Here is a 22,691-nt window from a genome sequence, read left to right as displayed (position 1 = left end):
CTCAAGGCCACCTAGTATGTGACAGTCTGCTCCAGTGAGCAAGGAGGAAACCATGCAGCCGGCTTCTTCCCCAGCTCTGAGTTCCCACTTCTTAAACACGGCAGAGCTTGGTAAACTGCCTCTGGGCTTTGGATCCAGTCTGACCCTCAGTTTCCCCTTCTGCAGTGAAGATAATGGCGATGGTGGTGGTGAAGGCACCTAACCCACAGGCTCGCGTGTTGTTTGATACAGCAAGCATTTTGTACGCCCCTGGGCAGTGTACAACGCTGCAGCAGATCCTGGGGCAGAGCTGAGAATGCGACAGCACAGCACCAGCTGGGAGCCAACCTCCCATGGGCAAACATATGCACTACTGTGAGATCCATCTTGAGGACAGCAGGCACTCAGGTGGTTCTGGCTGTGGTTCCTGGACCAGAGCAGCGAGCACAGCCTTGATATGCACCTGTTGGAGCAGTGGGGCCCACTGACAACCCACCAGCTCTCCGAGTCTAGATAACCCTGTAGCCTCAAGCACCTGACCTCTGACCTTGCAACGCTGGAAGTGCATCATCATTTCCATGTTGAAGCTGCATGTCCCGTTCTGCGGCACTGCTTCTCATATGACTTCTAGGCTACAGCTGACGTCTCCCTTTCATCCTCTGCCTCCATTCTGGTCCACCCAGGGCCCTCCCTGACTGGCCTCTGGCTCCCTCTGCCCCATATGCCCATGCTGAGCCCTATACATGGCCTCTTCTGTGTGTCGGGACTCATCTACACAAAGACACAGATGGCTAAGGACTAGGGAGCCCCTTGGTGGGTGTGCAGAGATGGGTGTGATGAGCACTAACAGGGGAATACGGTGTGTGGCAGACACTTGGATCACAGCAGTGCTCTGTTCTGGCTGCTGCTTCTTCTTCTTCTTCTTCTTCTTCTTCTTCTTCTTCTTCTTCTTCTTCTTCTTCTTCTTCTTCTTCTTCTTCTTCTTCTCCTTCTTCTTCTTCTTATTATCATCATCATCATTATTGTGTGTGGATGCACTGAGATGTGTGTGGGCACCTGTGTGTCATAGCATGTGTTTAGAGACCAGAGGAAAACTGTTCTATTTTTCCACATTCACATGAGTTCTGAGACTCTTCGGTTGTCAGGCTTGCATAGCAAGCACCTTTATCACTGGCGCCATCTTGCCAGGATCTGGCTCATTCTCTTTTGATGCCAATGACATCCTCTTGCTCCTACACAACATGCCCACTGTCTTTTAGGGGCGGAAAGCAGCCACCTTATTGCTGACCCAGTCCTGGCCCCTGTGGGTTGTGGGTTTGTGGGATGAATCCTCTCTCACCCAGCTTCATGCTCTAGGGCAGAGGCTGATCTCAGAACTGTCCCGCAGGCTGGCACAGGGGGTCTTAGACTCATCTCACTCATGACTGCAGGTCACATGTCTGAGTGTAGTGAGATTCATGCACGAAGGGCTAGGCCCCTCCAGGCTCACTTGTCTTAACAGGGCAACTAGGGTGGGTGGCTTCAGGGAGGGGGCACCTTTCAAAAAAAATCTCAGCCCTTTAGTACTTTCCTGGGAAGGAAGAAGCCCAAGGCATGCTGGGATGAGAACTGAGGATTCAGCTATTTTATTTTCTGGGACCAAGCTAGTCACCAGGCTAGGTGGCAAGAGCCTTTACCTGCAGGGCCAGCTTGCTGGCCCTTAGACGGTAATATAACCTGGCTTTGGGGCTATGTCTTAGTCCTCTGTGGAGTGCCTGCTCATTCATCCCTTCAGTCCGCAATTTCTGAGCCTCTAAAGAACCCAGAGAGGGTGGTGGTGCACAGGCGACAGGTCTGTGACTCATGACTGTAAGCACTTAGGGGCCTGCAACCCAGGCCTGGGCTTCAGGGGAAGCAGGAGAAAGTTCAAGATGAGGAAGCATCACTTAGTGGATGCCCAGGGTCCTGCAGAGCCTCTCCGGGAGGCCAAGGAAGCCCTGGGCAGCCCAGCTCTCATTGACATAGTCTGATACAAGATCTCCCACTGGAGATGTTTGGGAGCCAAATTCAACATCGCTGTGGACTGTGTTCAGCCCCCAGTTACCAGTGTGAGCTGTCCAGAGTTGTGTGACTAGCAACTGAGGGCTACAGACTGCCACATTACCATGGCCGCTATTGACTGCTACAAACAACTACCGCATGCTCACCACTGCCACTGACTGCCATGTCCCCACTGCTACCATCCTACTGCTGTCCTGGGCCTGGAAGGTTTGGCTCTTTTTTTTCTTGCCCTGCTAGAGATAGAACCCAGAATGTTGTGTGTGTTGTGAAAAATGCTTCACCATGAAGCCATACCCCAGCCAGGCCCTGGATATATCAGTCTGATTATCAGTCTGTGTGTGTCTGTCTTAGGTGTTATCAACCCTCTACATGGGTCAGGGGGCTTGGCTGGGACCTGTCTCTCTTTGCTCTATGACTCTGAGTAGATTTTACACTCTCTTGGTGGGGGAGGGTTGGTAGCCCTGGGACTATGGTGCTTGAAGATCCCTGAACCAAGCTGTGACAGAGTTTTGTATACAGTCAAACTCCTGGGCCACGCTGTACAGACCCACACACTGAGGCATAGGATCCTACTATGGTGAAGGCCAGTGAGGAGAGCCCAGCAGCCACCCAGTTCTCTCCAGGCTGATGTGAGCATGTTGAGCAAGCTAGTGCACATACAGCTCACAGTATCCGTGCCTGATGTTGGGTCCGGGTCCACAGCCATTGAGGCCTCCAGCCTCCAGCTGTCTTAGGAATCGAAACCACGTAGGGAGTTTCAGGGCCCTGCTACTTACATTCAATGGAACAAGAGCAGTTCAAACTAGACCCTGTCCAGGAGGCTTCAGACAACAGCTGTGGGACCTAGCATGAGCCAGGGTCTGTGAGCGCCTGTGCCTTGTGCACATGCTCGAGGGTGTGGTTGGGTTGGGACTCTGCCATACCTTGGAGGTGACACAGTGATAAGACAGCACCAACAGCTGGGCTGGTGTGCAGGGTGGGCATTTACAGCTCTGCAGCGTGGCTGTGGGAGGAGTCCAGAGGTCCTACCCCTTGCCAGAGGCTGGCCCAGTGGCCAGCTCCCAGGAAACTGCTACTAGGGATTTTCAACAATTGGCCAAAATGGTGAAATGGGCTAAGATGCCCGGACTGCTCCTGGCCCTGTGCCCTCAGGCAGATGGTCTTCCCTCTCTGGGCCTCATTTTTCTTACGCCAGGCATTTGAATGGCAGCAATACCTACCTTTCCTGTGTTTAGAGTGGCGAAGGACCCAGTGGCTGTCAGCTGCTAGTACTGTCATTATGAGCCACCCACAGGTGCAGGGTCTCGACCTGGCCTCGCACCTTGTGTTCCTGGGACATTTAAAGTATATTCATCCCCGGGCTCCAGGGCCAGTTTCTGACTGAACTGGGCAAGGCCATGTCTTGAGGTAGAAATAACTTCCTGGGATCTTACTCATTGCTGGGGTAGGGTGGTCTTCAGACTAGACGTCTCTCCCAGGAACTGGGGGAAATGCAAGTTCTCAAATGATACCTAGGCCTCCTGCATAGGTGTCTGGGTGGATCTGCCACCTGCGTGGCTACCAGAGTCCTCAGGAGGGGACAGTCCAGGTTCTATGTGCAGCTGCTGTTCTTCAGAGGCAAGGCAAGGAAAATGGCTGCTAGGTAACCTTGAGCCCAGGGTCTCTAGGAGCCATGACGAGTGTGCCCTTGGATCACTGGCCAGTCCAATGAGAAAAGCAACTGGTCCAGATTTCATGGTGGTAGGCGACAGAGTCGGGACCCAAGAAGTGAGCTCTTTGCTCAGTTCTGCTGTGTTTCCAGCTCCCAAGAGACCTGCCTTACTTCTCCGAGTGTCCAAGCTGCTGCCATGTTCGCAGCCTCCAGGGGGCCATAGTTGATGCAGAAAGTGCATCAGGCCAAGAACTTGACAGCCCTAGACATGTGGCTAAGGAAGGCTGAAGGAGGAAGCTAGAATTCTGGCAGGGAGAGAAGGGCTTGGGAGATGAGAAGACAGTGGTAGGCAATCGGGAACTCACCCGTACATTCTATTCTGAACCTGATCCTAATCTCTTCACAACCATCCTGATCCTGGGCTACGGCGGCCTCTCTGAGTAGTTCTAAAGTCTCCCACCCCCTCCTTTCTTGATTTTCACAGCAAGAACAACCTAGGCTTCTCACTGTTATCTGACAACCCCCCCCCAGTTCCTACTTTCAGTCACACATTGCTCAGGCTAGCCCCTTGGGTGTCAAACCCTGATCGAAACCTGACTTTGCTGCTACCACCTTCTGGACACTGATACCCGAATCCTGAGGGAACACTGAGCATCTTTCCATGCCTTCCTATCTCTCTAGGGATCCGAGATGGGGATGTGGGGGCCTCAGCTGTTCAGAGACACTTGAACACAGTGGAGGTTTTGTACTTTCTGGAAGCTATGTGAGCATGCGAGGTATGCGTACAGCCTGTGACTACATCCTGGTTCTTGATAGGCAGGGTCGGGAATGGCATCTCTTGATACTTGGCAATCCTAGGTGGGGTAGCCTGTGCATCCAGAGTGCTCACAGGGCAGTGGCATGCTTATTGGTTATGTGCTGGTGTGCAGACCTGGTGTGTGTACACACACACACACACACACATACACACACACTCATACACACACATACATACATATGCATGTACATACATACATGTACACATACACACACACCCCTTGTGAACTCAGTGTTCATGGCAGACATGAACCTGAATGGTCACACCATTGACTGTTTTCTTTGCAAGCAGAGTCCTCCAGTGTGCTCATATGCACAGGGACATGTTGGGGAAAAACGGTCCTCTAACCTGACCTAGATGCAGGCATGAGGTTCATGAATTCAAATTCCATAATGTACTTGACCTGAGACAAGCTGAGTTGCTGCGAAGTCCATGGTGGGACCTCCATGGTGGGCATCTCAGCTCATGGCTCCAGGATGCTCTATGTGGGCAGAGAAGGGGGCTCATAAGTAGGGGGCATATGGGGCTGGTTAGTGTGAGTCTCTAGATGCTGTGAAAATATTATTTGTACCAAGGAAGAGTTAGACTCTTGAGTATGAGTTCCCAGATGAAAGAGAGAGCCAGACACTTGGCACTTAGGACAAATAGCAAACATATTGTTTAGTGTGAGTGATGCCCTGTATGATATTTGGGGCACACGACTAGTAAGGTAATTACTTGCTGTTCTCCTGAAAAACAAGTTATGCTGATCTGCAGTGTGCCCCCAAAGTTCCTCTGGGTGTCTCTTGGATCCACCTTGCAGGAGCAGCATGGTTTCATGGTTACCCAGTCAAGAAACCGAGACACCAAAACCCGGAAGTGAATTAGCCTTTAAGAAGTGTGATTTGGCTGCAGAAGAGGGCTGGGCCCCCTCTCTCACCCTGGCCTCTTCATGCTATGGAGATATATCTAAGGGGGTGTGACTGATAGGAAGTCCATCTCCCTCAAACTAAGCCTTGTTGCACACACACACAAACTGTGACCATTCTGTACTCTGCCAATCTCATAGAAGACACTCCATTTAGCCTGCTTCTTGGTGGTTTGCCCCTGCCCCTTAGAAAAATAGAGGCCCCAAAACTCCATTCACTGCCCATAAGACTTTCCTCCAGAGGAAATGCTTCAACTCAGAAACACTGCAAGCCTCACTTCCCCACTGCCCCAGTAGGGGGCGTCCTGCACATTGGCCAGCAGGCAGGTGGGTGCTTTTCTATGAGTATCCATTTCTTCAAAATGGAGCCTGCCTTTCACAGTCACGACACAGCTGAAGCCCAGACCACAGAGGACCCATGAGTGCTCTTTCCATGCTTGCTAGCTGCCCTCCACAGGACTCCGTGTCCAGGTCAAAGGCAAAAACTCTGCCTCTCTTGTGCTGCTCTGGAGACAGCCTCTCGTTCTACATAGAGCCTTGGCTGTGGATGAGTGCTAGCTCCAAGGTACCTGAAGGGGATTTGGAGAATGTAGTCATCAGGCTGAGTGTTGCTAAATATTTGTGCTGTCAGTGTGATCTGGGTTCTTCCATTAGCATAAATAAAAGCCTTATATTTTCAGAAAAAAAAAACCTCCAAGCGCTTCATAAGCTACATTTATAGGAAAATGAGTTTCTGTCTTTGGAAATTGAGTGGGCTAAATAAACTATGGTTCATCTAGCCCACAATAGACTAAGCGGCAGTTCTTAAAACATGAGCTCAGTTTATGTTCACTAGCACAGAAGTTTCCCCAAGGAAAACTGGTGAGCGAAAACAAGCATCGGAACATTATGTGCTATTCGACTCCATTTGTGTAAAGCAGAATGCTGCATTTCTGTGGACACACACACATGCAAGTGTGTGGCAAGAGGCATGCAAGGATCGGATCCAAGCTCACGACGGTGGCACTTGCTTTCAGAAGAGGCATCAGGACTGGCTGTGGTAGTGTGCTCTGGCTGGAATATCTGAGTTTTAACCAGGAGAATGTGTTTTATTTGAATTATTCAAGATTTATTTTTTAGATCAACACTAAAGAGAATGCAGTTTTTTTCCTATATAACTTTTAGATGAAATGGACCTGGAGATAAATAATCCTGGGGTGATACCTTCACCTCATCTGTGACCTGTGTGTCCCTGACTGGATTAGTGCAGCTCCTCTATGTCGTGGGCGGGATGGTACCTAGTTCAAAGCCTGGTCATGGAGATGAACACAAGACACGACAAGCTGGATACAAGGTAGGTGCTCAACAGATGGTCCATCTTCTCTCCTTTCCCTTCGTATCTTGTCTACGGCGAGCCTTTAGGTCCATTCCCACCTCTTTTGTTTCTTCCTTAGGGGTGGGATGGGGGAAAACAGGGTCTCACTCTGGGCTGGCCTTGAACAACTCTCAGAGATCTGCCTGCTTCTGGCTCCTGAGTGTTGGAATTAAAAGCTACCATTATGCTAGGATATGCTGGGCCATCTTTAACCTTTTAATCCTGTTGCATGTACCTAGGAAACTCTGTTTGAAGAAAACCTCACCACTTGCCAGCCTTTTCCTGTCTGATTCCCCCAGTCAGTTGGGTCACCACCATTGCTGCCCTGAATAGCTTCACTAACTGGTCTCTCTGCTCCCGCCTGCAGTCTGCATTTTCAGAAAGTAAGGTGCGTTGTGTTCGTGTTAAACCCATATCCACTACACTCTGGTGGCATCTGTCACATATAGCTGAAAGTCACAGTCCTTACTAAGATCCAAACCCTGGTCCTTGATGCTCCCCACTGCCTCACTGCCCCATCTCCACTGTCATGCTCCAGCGACACCAGCCTCCTTCCTGAGGCTCTAGCACAATGCTTCCCTGCCTCTAGGGCCTTTGCATGTGCCGTTCCCTCTGCTGGGAATGCCTTCCTCTTTGGCTGAGCCTCTTCTGGGGATCGACTCCATTTTTTAATGTTTTTCTAGCCCCCAAGCATCCCTTCCATTTAAATCGTTAATAACACAAGTGTTTTTCCTTATACTTGGCTCCCTTGCCTCCATGAGGGCAGGAACAGTGTGGCATACTTTGTTCCGAAGTACAGCAGATGTTTAGTAAGCACATGGCCTTCCTAGAGGCTTGGTGGCAACGCTGGACTCCAGAGTGACATATTCTCCAAGACTGGTGTCTCTATGAAAGGAACTGAAGTTTGCAGGGGCACTCAGGGTCTTCTCTGGTCACCCCTTCTATGCCCAAGCCCTTGTGCAGTGGCTTTGTGTTCATGCTGACAGGAGGGATAGGAAAGCCTCCAGGCACACCCCAGGTCATGGAGGCCAGGCACAGACTCGAAGAGGACATGCACATTGGCAGCCTGAGCCTTAACCTGGATACCTGTGACCTTCCTGTCCTGATGTTACTCTTCGGAAGAGTGCAAAACACTGGGTCCTTCTTGTTCTTACAGATGGTGGCTTGGGACTATGTCAGTAAGCAAGCTATAGAAAGGGATGCTCTCTGACAAAGAAAGAGTTCTGGGGGCTTTAGGGCAATGCCCAGGAGATGCAGGGAGCCAGGTGTGAAGGAACTCAGGGAAGCCGGCTGAGAGTGAGTTCCTGGGGAGGGTGGGGTAGAAGCTGCAGCTGTCCCTCGTCTCCCGAGGGGCCTCCCAGGTCCACAGAACTCACAGGGAAAGTGGGGGTAAGGCAGGCAGGAGTCAACGGCACACTGGCACAGCGGTCACAGTGTCCCCATCATTTACCCTGCATGGGCGTGGCACCATTTACTGCTCATGGTTTTCCTATGACCTCATTTTCCAGTCTTATGGATGGAGAAACTGAGGCACGGAGTTGTAAGGACACCCTCCTTTGGGTGTCACCCGGGTCTGCCTGGATTTAAAGTCCAGGCCCTAAGGCCTGGGATTATGTCCCTTGCCCACAAACACTAGATTAGACCTTTCTAAATGGATAAAACTTCATGAGGGAGACTGCGAACGAATGGGGATTGTTCCACAGTCTGAGGGAAGAAGCCGAGGCACAGAAGAAAGGAGAAAGCAGATGGACATGCTGACTCCCACCTGCAAATCCCAGCACTTGGCCGGCCGAGGCAGAAGAATTGCCAGCTGAGAAGAATTGGGCCAGCTGGGGCTACGTAGTGAGTTCAAGGACAATGTGAACGGAATAGCAAGACCCTACTTCAAAAGTGAGAGAGATAAGAGATAGAGAGTTATGGAGGCAAATCGTTGATGTGCCCGGATGGACAGCCTAGCCCGTCCAAAGCAGCACACCAGCCTTTGTGTTGTGTTGTGTTTCGTTTTTCTTGAGACAGGGTCTCACACATCCTAGGCTACCCTTGAACTTGGTAAGGAGCTGTAGATGCCGTTGAACTTCTGAACCTCCTGCCTCCCCTCTCACATGCTGGGAGTACAAGCGTGCACCCCACATCCTGTTTACTGGAACCGGGGGTTGCACTCAGGGCTTTGTGGACTCCAGGCAGGTACTCTACGGCTGAACCACACCCCAGATCCCCAATGCTGCTGCTTTGAGAGCTAACCTTGAGGGCTTTGAACCCTGAGTGTCCCCCTAAAGGCTACACAGCTACGGGCTCTGGAGGGGTCTAAGGTGGAACCCGAGCTCTGCCGGCTTCTAGTTGTCTGATCTTCAGCAAGTTGCCGTAGCGTGGACATCGGTTTCCTTGTGCATAAAGCACCAACTTCCTAAGTTGAGCCCAGGGCAATAACAAAGAGTGTGCAGAATGTCCTTGCGGGGTTCCCTGCGACCATCTCTTCTCTTGCCAACTCATCACATGCCAGTGAGCAGAAGCACTGGGGGCCATCTTCCTTCTTTTTCTGCACCCACTTGGAAGCCTGATGAGGCACTGCCGTGACCACATGCTGGGTGAAACTCTTATGGGTGCAGTTGGGTCAGGTACAGATAAAACACGGAACCATTTTTTTTTGTTCTCAGGCCTTTGAGCACACAGTAGCCAATGATTGGCCTTTCTGCTCTCCAGCTGTGTGGTGTGAGGGACAGACATTCACCCTCTCTGGGCCTCTCAGGACATAAGGTGAGGGGGTTCTGCAGGCTGCAGAGGGTGAGGAGAGGCCGTGTGAGGTAGTATGGGGCACCCAGGGCTCCACACAGACTGACATTTGGTAAACAGTAGTACCACCCCACAGAGAGGGTGCTGTCTAGGCTAGGGCAGCTGTCAAGTCCTCCAAGGCCTCAATACTCTGCATTGCTGGCTGTTGGAAACTCTTGGGCATGGGTCAGCATTTGCAAGGCATGACATTCCTGGTGATGCTTCACCAGGCATCATAGGGATTCTCTCAGTAACCAAAATGCCCAGTGCATTTCCCCAACGGACCCTCATAAGGTCCCTCTGTTGCCCTCACCACAGCCTAGGCCTCTGCCCTCTTCACTGCCAGGGTCTGCAGTTCAGTGTGGCGGCAGTCAAATAACTTCCCTTCCTTGTGGGGCTGGGGTGAGATGCAGCATGGGGTTCAGTGAAGTGCTGGGTTCGGCAAATACAGGAGCCACAGTGGCTGAGGGGAAATAGCATCAGGGTGGAGCAGGGCCAAGGCTTCTGTGGGGGAACCAGTCACGGCTTCTTCGTGTAAGTTAGCATCGGATATGCTGTGGTGACAGGTGCCTCTGCCTGCACTCGGGCCCACTGCTTGACTTTCTAGAAGCACCAGAGAAAGTGCTAGATTCAGATCCCCAGGGCCCTGAATGACCTACAGGCCTCTGGTGACATCTTGGCGATATTTCTGTTGCAGCTGAGGTGGCCTCCTTTGGCAGATAAAGGATAGAGTCTGGGCTGACTATGTTCCTGTCCCGCTGGGTTGGAAGACAGGACTTTGGGTTCTAACTGCAAGGAGGCCCAGATCACGGGCTCTGACAAGAGATTGGCAGGGTCTAGATCCCAGTGCACGAAAAGCACAGGCTCCCTGGTACTGGCCTGTCTTCTCACTCTTTTCAGATGCTGGCCTGCCATTGGTGTTGGACACTGGGAGTGATTAGAGATGTCTGTCACTGTTGTGAGTTAAGTAGAGAAGGACTTGAGATGTCTTTCGAACTGTCTGTCTTTGTTTTCTTTTCAATACCTGGGACAGAATCTCATGGTGCATAGAAGGGAAGCCTTTTGTTGTGGTTTCGGACATGCCTGCCAGCCAAATTCATTGTTTCTTGCACATCTGTTCCTCCTCTGACTGGAGATGTAGATCAACTTCCTTGGTGTTTTTGATTTGACCTTTCTTTGCTCTTGAGGTCACACTTAAATTCAGACTCTAAGCCTTTCTCTTTTGTCTTTTTTCTACAGTGGCCCCTCAGTGAGGATTCTTCCTCCCGCCCCACTTCTGATTCACCATGTAGTCCGGGCTCACCTCCTTAAGGCAGACGTCCACTTCTCCACTCCCTCCCTCCCCCTTTCTGTTCTTTTTGCTCACACATTGAAATAAACATTGCATAGATTCTGCATCCAGAGTGTTAGGTATGTCCTGGCTCCTAAGGGCACAGAGACCCATCTCACCCAATGCTCGAGGTGCAAAGTCTCGTATGGTGAGTTGGTGGCAAGCTGCTCTTGGTTTCTCTGGAAATGTCTTACCTCCTCTCTACTTTTCCTAGCCTAGGTCTGTTTCCTTCCCTTGACATTCACTTCTGCCACTTCCTGGACCTTTCCACTGACCTCAGCTCTTTGCTAATAAGATGTGAATTAATTAATCTAGCTCCAGTTTGGAGCAGAATCTCCAGGAGTCTATTTCTCCTCACCGGTCCTCAGCCATTCCCCAGACCTGCCTTGTGTCCACTGGTCCTGATGCTGGACTTAGGGCTCCCATGCCTGGCCCTGTTGTGAACAGGCTGGGCATAGAAACCTCCACAGTACCTTGTTTTTCACATCAAAGTGGGATTCGAGCAATATCATTCCCACAGGGCTCTTGTGAGACAAAGATTCACCCATCACATATGTGAACCTGCTGGGAACAGTGTTTGGGACTTGGCCAAAAAATGGGCCATCATGATGACCATCAAAGCTCTTCCCATTACTTTTGAAGAAGATCCTTGGCTCAATTTTCCTTTGGGGGCAGAAGTTGTTCTGTTTGATTTGAACTGTGTCCATTTTGCCCTGAGGTTTCCCCTGCCTGGCTGGGAGGGGTTGTATCTTGAGGCACAGAGGCAAAGAAGGGTGGGTGCCTAGGGTGAATCATTCCCCATCTCCAGCCCCCTGCACTGGGTTGCACCTGGCTGCCTAGCAACCAAGGATGTAGCTACTTGCAATTGTACGGAAGACACGATGTTCCGAACGAACCCTTGAATCACATCCCGCCAAGTTCTGTTCAGCCCGAGGCCCAGTCGTGAAGACAAAATGCCACCAGAGTACAGAGACAGACACTCTGGTAGAGAGGATGATGTTGGAAGCCTAGAGCCAGGGACAGCAGTGGGTAGGCAGTGTGAGTAGCGCAGTTCAGGTCTGTGTTAACACAGTGGCCTTGCTGCATTCTCACTGGGCAAGCCACGCCTCATATGCTTCAGCTGTTCCTCCCCCATGTGACTGAGGGCTTAGAACCCACACTGTAGGCTTTTGTCCAAAGTTAAACAAGTGTATGCAGCTACCTCACTCCCTGAAATGTCCCACATTTTAGAGGACAGTCCCTCACCCCTCCATGGCCTCCACTTCCTCTGGCCCCCTAGACCCTACCCCCCTCAGCCTTTCCCTGCCTTCTCTTGTCCATCCTCTGACTCCCACTTCCTTCCTTTCTCAGGGTTCAGACTCCCTGATCTACTGCTTCCCAAGGCGGCTTCTCGCTTCTAGAGCCTCTAGACCCCGGGCAAGCTCTTGCACTGCGCTATTCCTTGGCCTTTTCCTGTCGCCCACGCTCCTATGCAAGTCCCATGAACACAGAAACACGGGTGGTTTTGCTAATTACTATCTATAGCTCTGGGCCTGGAGCTGGGCTTAGCACACAACAGGTTCTCAAGTAACACATGGATGAGTTTTAAAAGTTTTGGGGGGACTAAACCTCCTTGGTAATATGCATGCCAGGGGTTACCTTTGTCACGAAAGCCGGTTTCTGAACACCTGGTGCTTAACAGATGCCATAGGCTTCGACTCCCTTGGTTACGTCCTGAGCTTGTTTATTTCCACAAAGGAACCAGGCCACTGCCCTTAAACCTCACGCTGATTGACCAAGCGTCTACTAGAGGTGATTCTTTTCCAGACATTCATCACGTTATTAACCCTTTTGTGACTGGAAAGCATGTTAACAGAAGGCTGCCTTGTCAGGCAAGTTCAGGGACAAAGTTGAAAGTTCAGGACTGAGGCGGCATGTTTTCCCAGAGGCCTTGAAGAGCCGTGTAAACTGGAGAGCTGGAACCAACCCGAGAGCTGACTGAACAGAGTTGGAGCCAGGAGGTTTGGGTCCCCGACTTCTGCCACTTGTTAGGGTGTGACCTGGCACACATTGCCTTGGCCTTCTTTCTGTTAGATGCTGATAATACAGAAAGCAGCTGCTGGAGTGAAGGTTCTCCCTTCCCCAAGCTGAACTGCTCTGCCCAGGGAGGCCTCTCTACCAGGCCCCATACAGCCGTCTGTTCTTCATTAGCGACCCGAAGCTTGGCTACTCCTACGGTGCTTGTTAGCTCACTTTGGATAAGCCTGGGTAGGTGTGGAACAATAGAGAAGCTCCAAGTTCAGGATCAAACAGTCATCAGACCCAGAGTAGGGACATGAGAGAAACAGATTTGCAGCCTGGCCCTGCAGCATCCAAACCCACTCTCTTGCTCAGTCCTCTGCCTGGGTAATTAAAGTTCCCGCCTCCCCGCTTAAGAGGAAGCTTTCTGCTTCCTACCAGAGCCAAGCCCACATCTCAGTTAGCCTCCCTCTGTGACTAAAGGCTAACCAGGGGCATCTGTGGTGCACCTCGGCCAGCTCAGAGGCCCCCCTGAACTTGGGGATCTCACCTAGGACTTGAGGGTCAGTGGGGTCAAAGGGACAGAGTTTTTCTCATGAGGGAGAGGGACCCATTGGAGATGTGAGCAAGGAGGTTGTGGGGTGGAGATGGCTCAAGTGGGACTGGGCTGAGGGTGTGGGTGGAACCGGGTAGAAGGGAGCCCTTCATACACACACACACACACACACACACACACACACACACACACACACACACACGTTTGCTTTCTAGGTGTCGGGTTTCAGAGGGAATGAACCCACCCTTGCCTTCAAGAGGTGGGAGTCCCCATACCCAGAACTGTCTCTCTGCTCAAGAGATGTTCCAGCTGCCCCTCTTTAGGGGAAGGGAGGCAGACACTCAGGCCTTCATGATTGAGAGGAAGTTTGGGAACATCAAAGCTATGGGTGGTGCCTAGCAGCACACCCTTGCAGAGATGTTTCTTTTTCTGCCCCAGGCCACACCCAGCACACTCCCCAGGCCACTTCCTCCCCCCTCTCCAGCAGATCACAGTACTGGATACCTCTTGGCTCTAGCTTCAGGAGGCCTCTGTCTTGGCCACTGTACACTTTCCAGGTGCCACCAGAAAGGAGGACAGTGAGGAAAAAACAGCACCAGCACAAGGACAGGTACCCCAAGAAAACCCCAGATCACCCACTGGCCCTGGGCCAGTTTCTCCTAGAGAATCCATTTCTTTTCTATAAAATTGGAGGTTGAAGAGCTGATTCTCCTGGGTCTCTGTGAGGTTCAGAGGCCACAAGGATTATTGGGCTCATAGAGTGACTGGCAGACCCAAGAGATAGACACAGGGGGGCTGAAAACAGCCACGCGCACCCTCGGCAACCATAGACTGCTCTTTTAGGCATCTCCTCACGAGTGTGGCACAGAACAAATGACTGACAGCTCTTTTCACTATCCAGCAAGGAGTGTGGCGTAGGATAAGTGACACCGCAGCCTCATTGGCAGACCACCTACCTGGCAGCTCCGCCCACCTGCTCATATCTGGCCGCCAGCACTACCGTGTTTAGGAGAAAGTGAATGGCTTCAGGTTGCTGAGCCAGATTCTCACAGATCTAGGGTGGGCAGAGTCCTGTGGATGCCCCTCATCTCCCATGGCAGAGGATCAAGACCATGGGTTCTCACTTATCCAGGCCTAGGTTTTTTTCCCCCACAGCCACGTGTCTTGGGCAAGTGAGCCAAATTCTCTGTGCCTCAATTTCCTCATCCACCAAATGGGTGTGTGGTGGTGTCGTGAGAGCTGCCGGTAAGAGGCCAGCGCCTACTTGGTTGTTCCTGGAGGATGGGCAGTGCCCCCTCCCTACAGGCTCCCTTCCTGTGCAGGTCCCTGACTGCCTTCTGACCACCACATGCTTTCAAGTAAGGGGCAGCAGAGGTTTGCCGGTGGGGTCCTTACCCTGGTGCGGGCTCTGGGTATGTCATGATGAACCAGGTCCGGCATGGCCATCTGCCCATGTGTTGAGTGACGAGCAAGTCTGGAGAACAACTATCCCATCTTCCCGCCACTGAAGAGTCTACAGTGTCCCTTCACCTCCCCTCTCCTCATGGGGTCTGCTCCAGGGTGCTTGTCACCTTTGGGTGTCTGTCCTCCAGGGGAGTCTCCAAGAGAAGACATCCAGACAGGGGCAGGTATGGAGGTGTGGAGGGGGATATTTAGCTCAGCCATTTCTGCCCCTGGGGAAGATGAGTGCAAGGGGTGACCTAGCATAGCTACTCCAGAGCCCTGCCCCTCTCTGAGGGTCCTTCTGCTTGCCCTTCCTAATCCTGGCTCCTTTAAAACTCCCAGGGGTTTCTACAATTGTGAGTTAGAAAGAAAAGTAAGAGAGAAGAGGGGCAGAAGGGGAGGGGAGAAAGAAAGAAAGGGGAGGAGAGGTGGAAGCGAAGGGGTGGGGAGAAGTGGGAAAGGAAGAGATGGGAGTGGGTGGGAGGCGAAAGTTGAAGGAAAGAAAAAAGAGAATAGGAAAAGTCCTTCTGAAATGAAGGAAGCAGACAACACACAAGCTAGGTCTGGCTTGGATGAGGGTCCCTTCCTTCAGAACATAAGGATTCCCCACAGAGAAGTCTTGAGAGCTGTCAGTCAAGGTACACCAGCTTCCCGGCCTGAGGGCGAGCATGTGAACAAAGATGCTCTTTATGGCTGGGTGGCTCATTCCTGCTTGTTAAACTGTTGTTAGAATCCTGTGATATAAACCCATGACTGTATAAACCACCTTTTAAAAGGCAGCTGGGGTGCTGGAGAGATGGTTAAGTGGTCAAGAGCACTGGCCTCCCTTCCAGAGGACCTGGGTGTGATTCCTAGCACCTACAGGGTGACGTAAAGTGAATTTCAGTCCCAGGGACTCTGGCGCCCTCTTCTGGCCTTTTTTGGCACTGCAATATATGGTGTACAGGCATACATGCAAGGGAAACTAAACATCTATTAAAAAAATTACTTAAGCCGGGCGGTGGTGGCGCACGCCTTTAATCCCAGCACTCGGGAGGCAGAGGCAGGCGGATCTCTGAGTTCGAGGCCAGCCTGGTCTACAAGAGCTAGTTCCAGGACAGGCTCTAGAAACTACAGGGAAACCCTGTCTCGAAAAACCAAAAAAAAAAAAAAAAAAAAAAATTACTTAAAAGATACCCCAAAGTCATCACTTCCTACTTCTTTGAGCATGCCTGTTTAGGTCTCTCTCCTGGGGAGTCTGTGTGGTGAGGGCACAACGCTGTCCACTCTTCCAAGCTCCTTGTTCACTGATGTCTCTAAGGTAAAGCAGTGGCAGTATTTATAGCAAGGGAAGTGACCCCCACACTGAAAAGGAGTCTCCTGCTGTGGAGAGCTGAGTGTTACACACTTTCCACAACAGCTCTGCTCAGAATCCTCAGTGATTGAGGAGTTGTTCTTAACACCTCCCCAACCTCTGAACTCTCCGAAAGACACTTGCTCTGTCAGATCTGCCACTGAGCAGGACACACCTCAGTTTCAAGCCTTCTCGAGTATTTGGCCTGGGTTCCCAGTTTGCTCCTTTCCCGGAATCCCACAGCCACTCTGCCCCTGGCATTTTAGGCCAGCTAATTTCTTCTGTGTCTCACAGCCTGCAGCCACAACTGGCAATGTTCTTGGAATGCCATGGAAGAAAGAGTGTACCGGCTATCCCAATACCAGACACGTTCTAGATGCTTCTTTTAGCCCTTTCCTCTTGTATCTGCATGGAATCATTGCCTTTGTTGGGATGCACAGGGCAAACCACCTCTCTCTCTCTCTCTCTCTCTCTGTCTCCCTCTCTCCCTCCCTCCCTCCCTCCCTCTCTCCCTCCCTCTCTCTCTCTCTCTCTCTCTCTCTGTCTCTCTGTCAGAGGTTGATGTGAGTCTTCCTCTACTACTGTCCACCTTTTATCTGAGGTGGGGTCTTTCACCAAGTCAGCTGGACAGTTAGCAAGCAAGTCCCAGGGATCCTCCTGTCTCCATCTCTCTGGTGCTGTGGTTATAATGTCCTGCTCATAGCTAGTTTTGTATGTGTGTGCCAGGGATAAAAATGCAGGTCCTCATGTCTGTGTGCCACGCATGTTACCAATCCCGGCCCCTAGCTTCTCCCCTCCTTTAAAATACTACTTTGCAAGGCTTATCTTTGCTGTTTTATGTTCTTCACGACAATAGTTTTCTAGAATGTTCCAAATAGCTCTGTAGAGAAGCAGAGAGGGACTTCACTAACGTCTTTATGTTGGCATTTACGAATCACCTGCTATTCCCTACTCCTCACACCACACAGGGAAGAGCTGAGACCCCAGGGGAACCCTGGCTCTCATTTGGATTTCTGCCAGATGCCCAGTGAGCTTGGGATCACCTCCACCTCTTTTCAGCCCAAGCTTTTTGTTTCAACATCCATATCTCTTTGTGGTCTTATTAAAACATTTCAAGTGTATTTTACTTAATTTTTTTTGTGTGTGTGCACATATGCATGTGTGTGAATATACACGCGCCACACCATTTATGTGGAGATCAGAGGACACCTTGTGGGGGCTAGTTCTCTCTTCCGCCATTGGGGCCCCAGGGATTGAACTCAGATCATCAGGCCTGGCAGCAAAGCCTCTACTTGCTAAGCCACCTCGTCCCTCTTCTGACTGGCTTTCAGCCTGGCCTCTGGAGTTTCTGGCCTATCTTGAATCTCCGCTCATCTCCAAATATTATCTGTGTGACCCCTGGCAGGTGATTTAACCTCCTTGTGCCTCAGTTTCCATTTTTACAAAAATGGGATGCTTTCACTTAATTGTATGAGGTTACTGCAAGGGTTCAATGAGACAGTGAGGTTTGTCCGGCTCTCAGACCGCATGAAGCACCTCACTTGCTTGCTTACTTGGAGAGACTGCAACTTTTTCTTCCTAGCCCCAGCCCCAGGCCAAACCATTTCATATTCCTCTCTTCCTCATCTCTGTGACTCTGTCCGTGCTGGAACAACTTCCCCACGGCAACTGCTGACATTTCAAACAGTCTTGTTCAGGTACTGCCTCTTCAGTGCAGCCCTCCTGGGTCGTCCAGTCAGAAATGCCTGATCTTGCCTCTTAACCCTGAGGAATGTCCAAAGCTGTCTCACAGAAGAGACAGGTCTTCCAGCCATCAACCTGTTGGGGCTACCCACGTAGACCACAGGGATCTGTGGAGAACTCTTTTTGAGGCAGAGGCTAACGCCATCTGGGTACCAGGGAGCCACAGGTCTGGAGCGCTCATTTCCATGGGCTATAAATAACTGCCCGAAACCACGGCAGGAGCCAGAACTGCACTAGGTGGAGTAAGGTAACCACCTAGAGGTGACGGGCCTGTGTGGATAACTCATCTGCCCTGTCCAGGCTTCTCAGGTGACAAGTGCCTGTGGAGAGAGGCAGTTTTGGCTGTCCTGAGCCACACCTGCTCCCATGGAACCCAGGCTGGTCTTAGCACTGAAGTACCACTAACGTTAGAGCTGGTCCAAACACTATGCAATATTTTTTATCCCTTACCCCTCTTGACAGAGAGGGAAACCGAGACCCAGGTAATTGAAAATTAGGGCTCAGGCCCTTGGACTTTCAGGAACTAAGGAACCCTTGCCAGAGAACACCCGTGTGCTGGCTCACGACAAATCCAGCTGGCTAGGGCAGGGCAAAGCTCTGGTTTGAATTCTCAGTGTGTCCCATGTTGGACATCCATCATCCCACATGGCAGTGACCTTTGAAAGGTGTAGTCACCTGACTTTGTCCTTGGGAATAGAGCAACAGTACTGTGATGGTTCTGATAGTCGCAGTGGGTCAGGGTTAGTAACCATGGTGAGGGGGGAGTTCCAAGGAAGGATGGGCTGAGCTCCTTTCCTCCTCTCTCTGTCCCCTTTTCTGACTCTCATCCCTTCTGCCATCTTCCACTTCTGATGTGGTCCCTGACCTTGACTTTTAACCTCTGGAACTATTAGAAACACAGTTTATAAGATGTCACTCAACAGACACCACCACACAAGACAGATGAGGATGCAGGGGGCGTGGGGCTACAGAGGAGTGGGAGACCCAGCATCCCGGCCAGGTGCCAGCCTGTTTTCTGGGTGCTTCCTTAGCACCCTGGGGCACTAGGGGACCTGGGATGAGAACCGCTTTCCTGAATTCCCATGTCTTTGGCTCATCCAGCATCTGCAGACAGACTTGCGGAGGACTCCACCCTTAGGGAGCTTGCGGTCCTCTTCACACTCACGCAGGCAGGGCAGACCTAAGTAGTCTGACACCAGGTGATGGTCTGAATACACAGTACAAACAAACCAACTGCATTAGTTGCTCTTTCTTTCCTGTGACAAAATACCCTGGCAAGAGCAATTCAAGGGAGAAAGGGTTTGTTTGGCTTATCATTCGAAGAGGATGCCGGACATTATGGAGGGCGATGGGGAGGATGTGGGCCCTCATGGAGGGTGATGGGAATGATGCGAGCCATCATGGAGGGTGACGGGGAGGATGCGGGCCATCATGGAGGGTGACGGGGAGGATGCGGGCCCTCATGGTGGGCGATGGGGAGGATGTGGGGTATCATGGAGGGCGACAGGGAGGATGTGGGGTATCATGGAAGGTGATGGGGAGGATGTGGGGTATCATGGAGGGCGACGGGGAGGATGTGATGTATCATGGAAGGTGATGGGGAGGATGTGGGCCATCTTGGAAGGCGAGGGAGGTTACAGTAAGAAAAACTGGTCACATTGCATTCAGTTAAGAAACAGAGAGTAATGAAAGCCTGTGCTAAGCTCACTTTCTCCTTTTTATACAGTCCAGGATGCCAGCCCAGAGAATGGTGCAACCCACAGTGGGCAGGTCTTCCTTAATAAACAATATATACATATATAATATTAATATACATACTATCAATTATATCATGTATATTAATATACTTAATACATTACTTCATAGCAATACTTAATATATACCTTAATAAACAAGGTATATAGCTATCATATATAACGACACACACACACATATACACATAAACACGATAACCCCCCACAGGCATACCCAGAAGTCTGTCTCCTATGTGCTTCTGGGCCAAGCTGACAATTGAGATTCACCACCACATCAATTAAACTCGGACTTTACAAAACCATCTACAACCTGTGGCTGGGGACCCCTGCTCTTTGAAGGCTTCTCTAGGGACTTCTCATGTCTCACACTCACCCTGGTCCTTACCCCAAGTTATTTATTCTTGCTGTTCTCCACTGAGATTGTACTTTCTTCATATAGTTGGGCAGTCAATGCCTCCCTGTTCTTTGAGCCTAGCTCAGAGGGAGCCTCAACCAATTTTGATGCTCCCTAGGCAACACCAGTGATCCTTTGACCTCCAGCGCATTCCCTCTCAAGACAGTCATTCCTGTCTGTCATATTCAGAAGCCCGGGCGCGTTGGAGGTACAGGCTAACGGAGAGACTCTGAGCCTTGGTTTCCTCCTATGTTAGGTGGGATGGAAACAGTTCCTGGTTCCCAAGGCTGATGGGGAAGCAGTGGACACAAAGCCAGAAAGCTGGCACGCTGCAGGTGTGCTCTAACTAGTCTAGGTCTAACAGCTGTGGTCAGTTCCCCGCTGCAAGAAGAACCATTCCTACACCAGAGAGAGATGAGGCAAGCATTGCTTACAGCCCACTTGGGACTCCCTTTGGGATCTTTAGGAGGTTGGAGGAAGGATTTCTGCCTCCGCTGCATCCTCCCCACTGGCTGGACTGGTGCCCTGACTGCCTACGAACTCTAAAGTAGTTTCTGGCTCAATTACCCTGACCTTGGACCAGAGGTGGGTGTCCATGGTGCCCAGCATCCCAGACGCAGTCACGTAACACATATATTTTTCTGTTCCCTTGGGAACGTTTGGAAGCTATCTCGGGTCTTTTTACAGAAGAGGAGGCGTGGTTCAAACCTGTGCATAGTAAATATGCAGCACATAAGACTCGAAGCCAACGTCCTTGCCATTCATTCCCGTTTGTGAACACAGAGGTGGGTGCTTATCTGCTCTGCAAAACGATGATGGCTCTGTTATGAGAATAAAGTGACTTTTCCACCCCACGTTTCCGTTTTCCGTGGAGCCTGCTGGGAGCCTATGCTGAATGCATTTGACCTGGACACAGCTGCCCACGGTCGGTGACAGCTGCCCAGCTGCCTTCTGCTTTAGCACCTTCACTCAGTGGGTCTGCCTAAAACAAGGTCCCCTCCTGCAAACACCCCCTCTGTGACTTGCTGCAAGCGTGGCTGTGCAGAGCATTGCTGGATGGCTGTCAGGGCCATCACGGCCACCCTTCCTGCCGAGGTCATCCCAGAGCCTTCTGCTCAACTGCAGAGTGGCCGGTCCTTGGACAGCTCTCTACTCTTCCCTGTCCCCCATGACCTGTAGAGTAGTGTAACAGGGACAATCCTCACCATGCACTTATGGGCTCCTGGCCTCATTCTATTCATGATTCAGATGCTTTGTGGGTGCCACTCTGGGGAGCTGCTTCACTGACTCACAGGGGTCCGGATCAACTCGCTTTTAAAGGACTTTTCTCCTTGGCGGGGGTGTTTCAGGGAGGGTATGTATGCACTCCAAAGCAAATAGCAGGCATTTTTTTTTAATCCATAAACTCCTGTGTGTTGTGCAAGATCACATATCTGCCAGGATTGGGTGCCGGTCCCTGACCACTAATCCAAGCCTAACATATCCCCTTCAGCCATATGGACACCACCAGAGAAGACAACAGCTAGTGCTGAGCCCACAGCCACCGTGTCAGGCTCAAATCACATTATAAGGTTTTCTTTGCTTCATACAGCGATGCCACAAAAGCCACACAGTCTCATTCCAGGTTACGGAAGAGGAAACGGAGGTCCAGAGAGGTAGATCACTGACCCCGTGAGCCACAGTTGGACAGGAAGAGGAACCAAGATTTGGCCGTGACCCCCGCCAGTCTCCTCACTGCTGTGATACCTGTCACGGGCTGGAACATGCTGGCTGCCTCACTGTTTCCCTGGTTCTCTGGATGTGATCATAAAGGGGCTGAGCTGGGCTGCTGCCTGGAGCTGGGGTGTAATTGGTGTTCTGGGCCCTTCCATGTTACTTAGCTTTTTCCTCCATCTCTTCTCTCCACATAGGCTGAGCACCCCTCAGGAACAAGGTGTCTGCTTTTCCTCCCCCTGGTCATGTGAGCCTAGCAGCTCCTGTGGTTCTGGTTCTAGTCCCTCTTTAACCTCTATTGGCTTTGGAGAGACAGGTCTGATTGGTTTGGGAGTGGTCATGTGACCACAGGTGGCCCAGTGAGAATCTTTTCTGGGATGTAAAGGGGCGTGGTTATGAGGAAAGTGATGCCTTTTGCTTCTGGGGAGACTGGTAATGGGAGGGCCTTGGCCTGAGTCTTCCTTGCCTCTGAAATAGAGCCAACACCAGGAGGGCAGAAGCTAAGCAGAGTGGGAGAGATGGTTGGTCATCCAGACAGCACTGGAAGTCCTGGAGCCAGCCATGCCTGGGGCTGATATGTCTGTGTGCAGACAGGAAATCTCTTCTACGATAGAAGCCTATGTGAGATGTCTGTCCACCAATAGCAACTAGTTAATCATACAATGAGATTCTATTTCTTTTTCATTGTGACACACTTTCATTGAGACACGCTCTCATGTAGCCCCGGCTGGCCTTGAACTCCCTATGTAGCCAAGGATGACTGTGAACTTCTGATTCTCCTGTGTCTATCTACCGAGTGGAGGATTATAGGTGTGCACCACCATGCCTGGCTTATGTGGTGCTGGGGATAGAACTCAGGCCTCGTGCAAGTCAGGCGAACACTCTACCAGCTAAGTCATATCCCCAGCCC

At 51.2% G+C, this 22,691-nt stretch overlaps 1 protein-coding gene across 6 annotated transcripts in view; it reads right to left on the bottom strand.

The window, feature by feature from the left end:
- Positions 1 to 22,691, bottom strand: part of Atp2b2 (ATPase plasma membrane Ca2+ transporting 2) — a 319,368-nt gene that overhangs the window by 80,831 nt on the left and 215,846 nt on the right. The gene's annotated exons all lie outside the window — the stretch shown is intronic.

Source organism: Arvicola amphibius, chromosome 2 (genome assembly GCF_903992535.2).
Source record: "Arvicola amphibius chromosome 2, mArvAmp1.2, whole genome shotgun sequence".
Taxonomy (NCBI): domain Eukaryota; kingdom Metazoa; phylum Chordata; class Mammalia; order Rodentia; family Cricetidae; genus Arvicola; species Arvicola amphibius.
The sequence above is the reverse complement of the archived record's forward strand: the minus strand, read 5'-3'. Positions and strand labels throughout refer to the sequence as shown.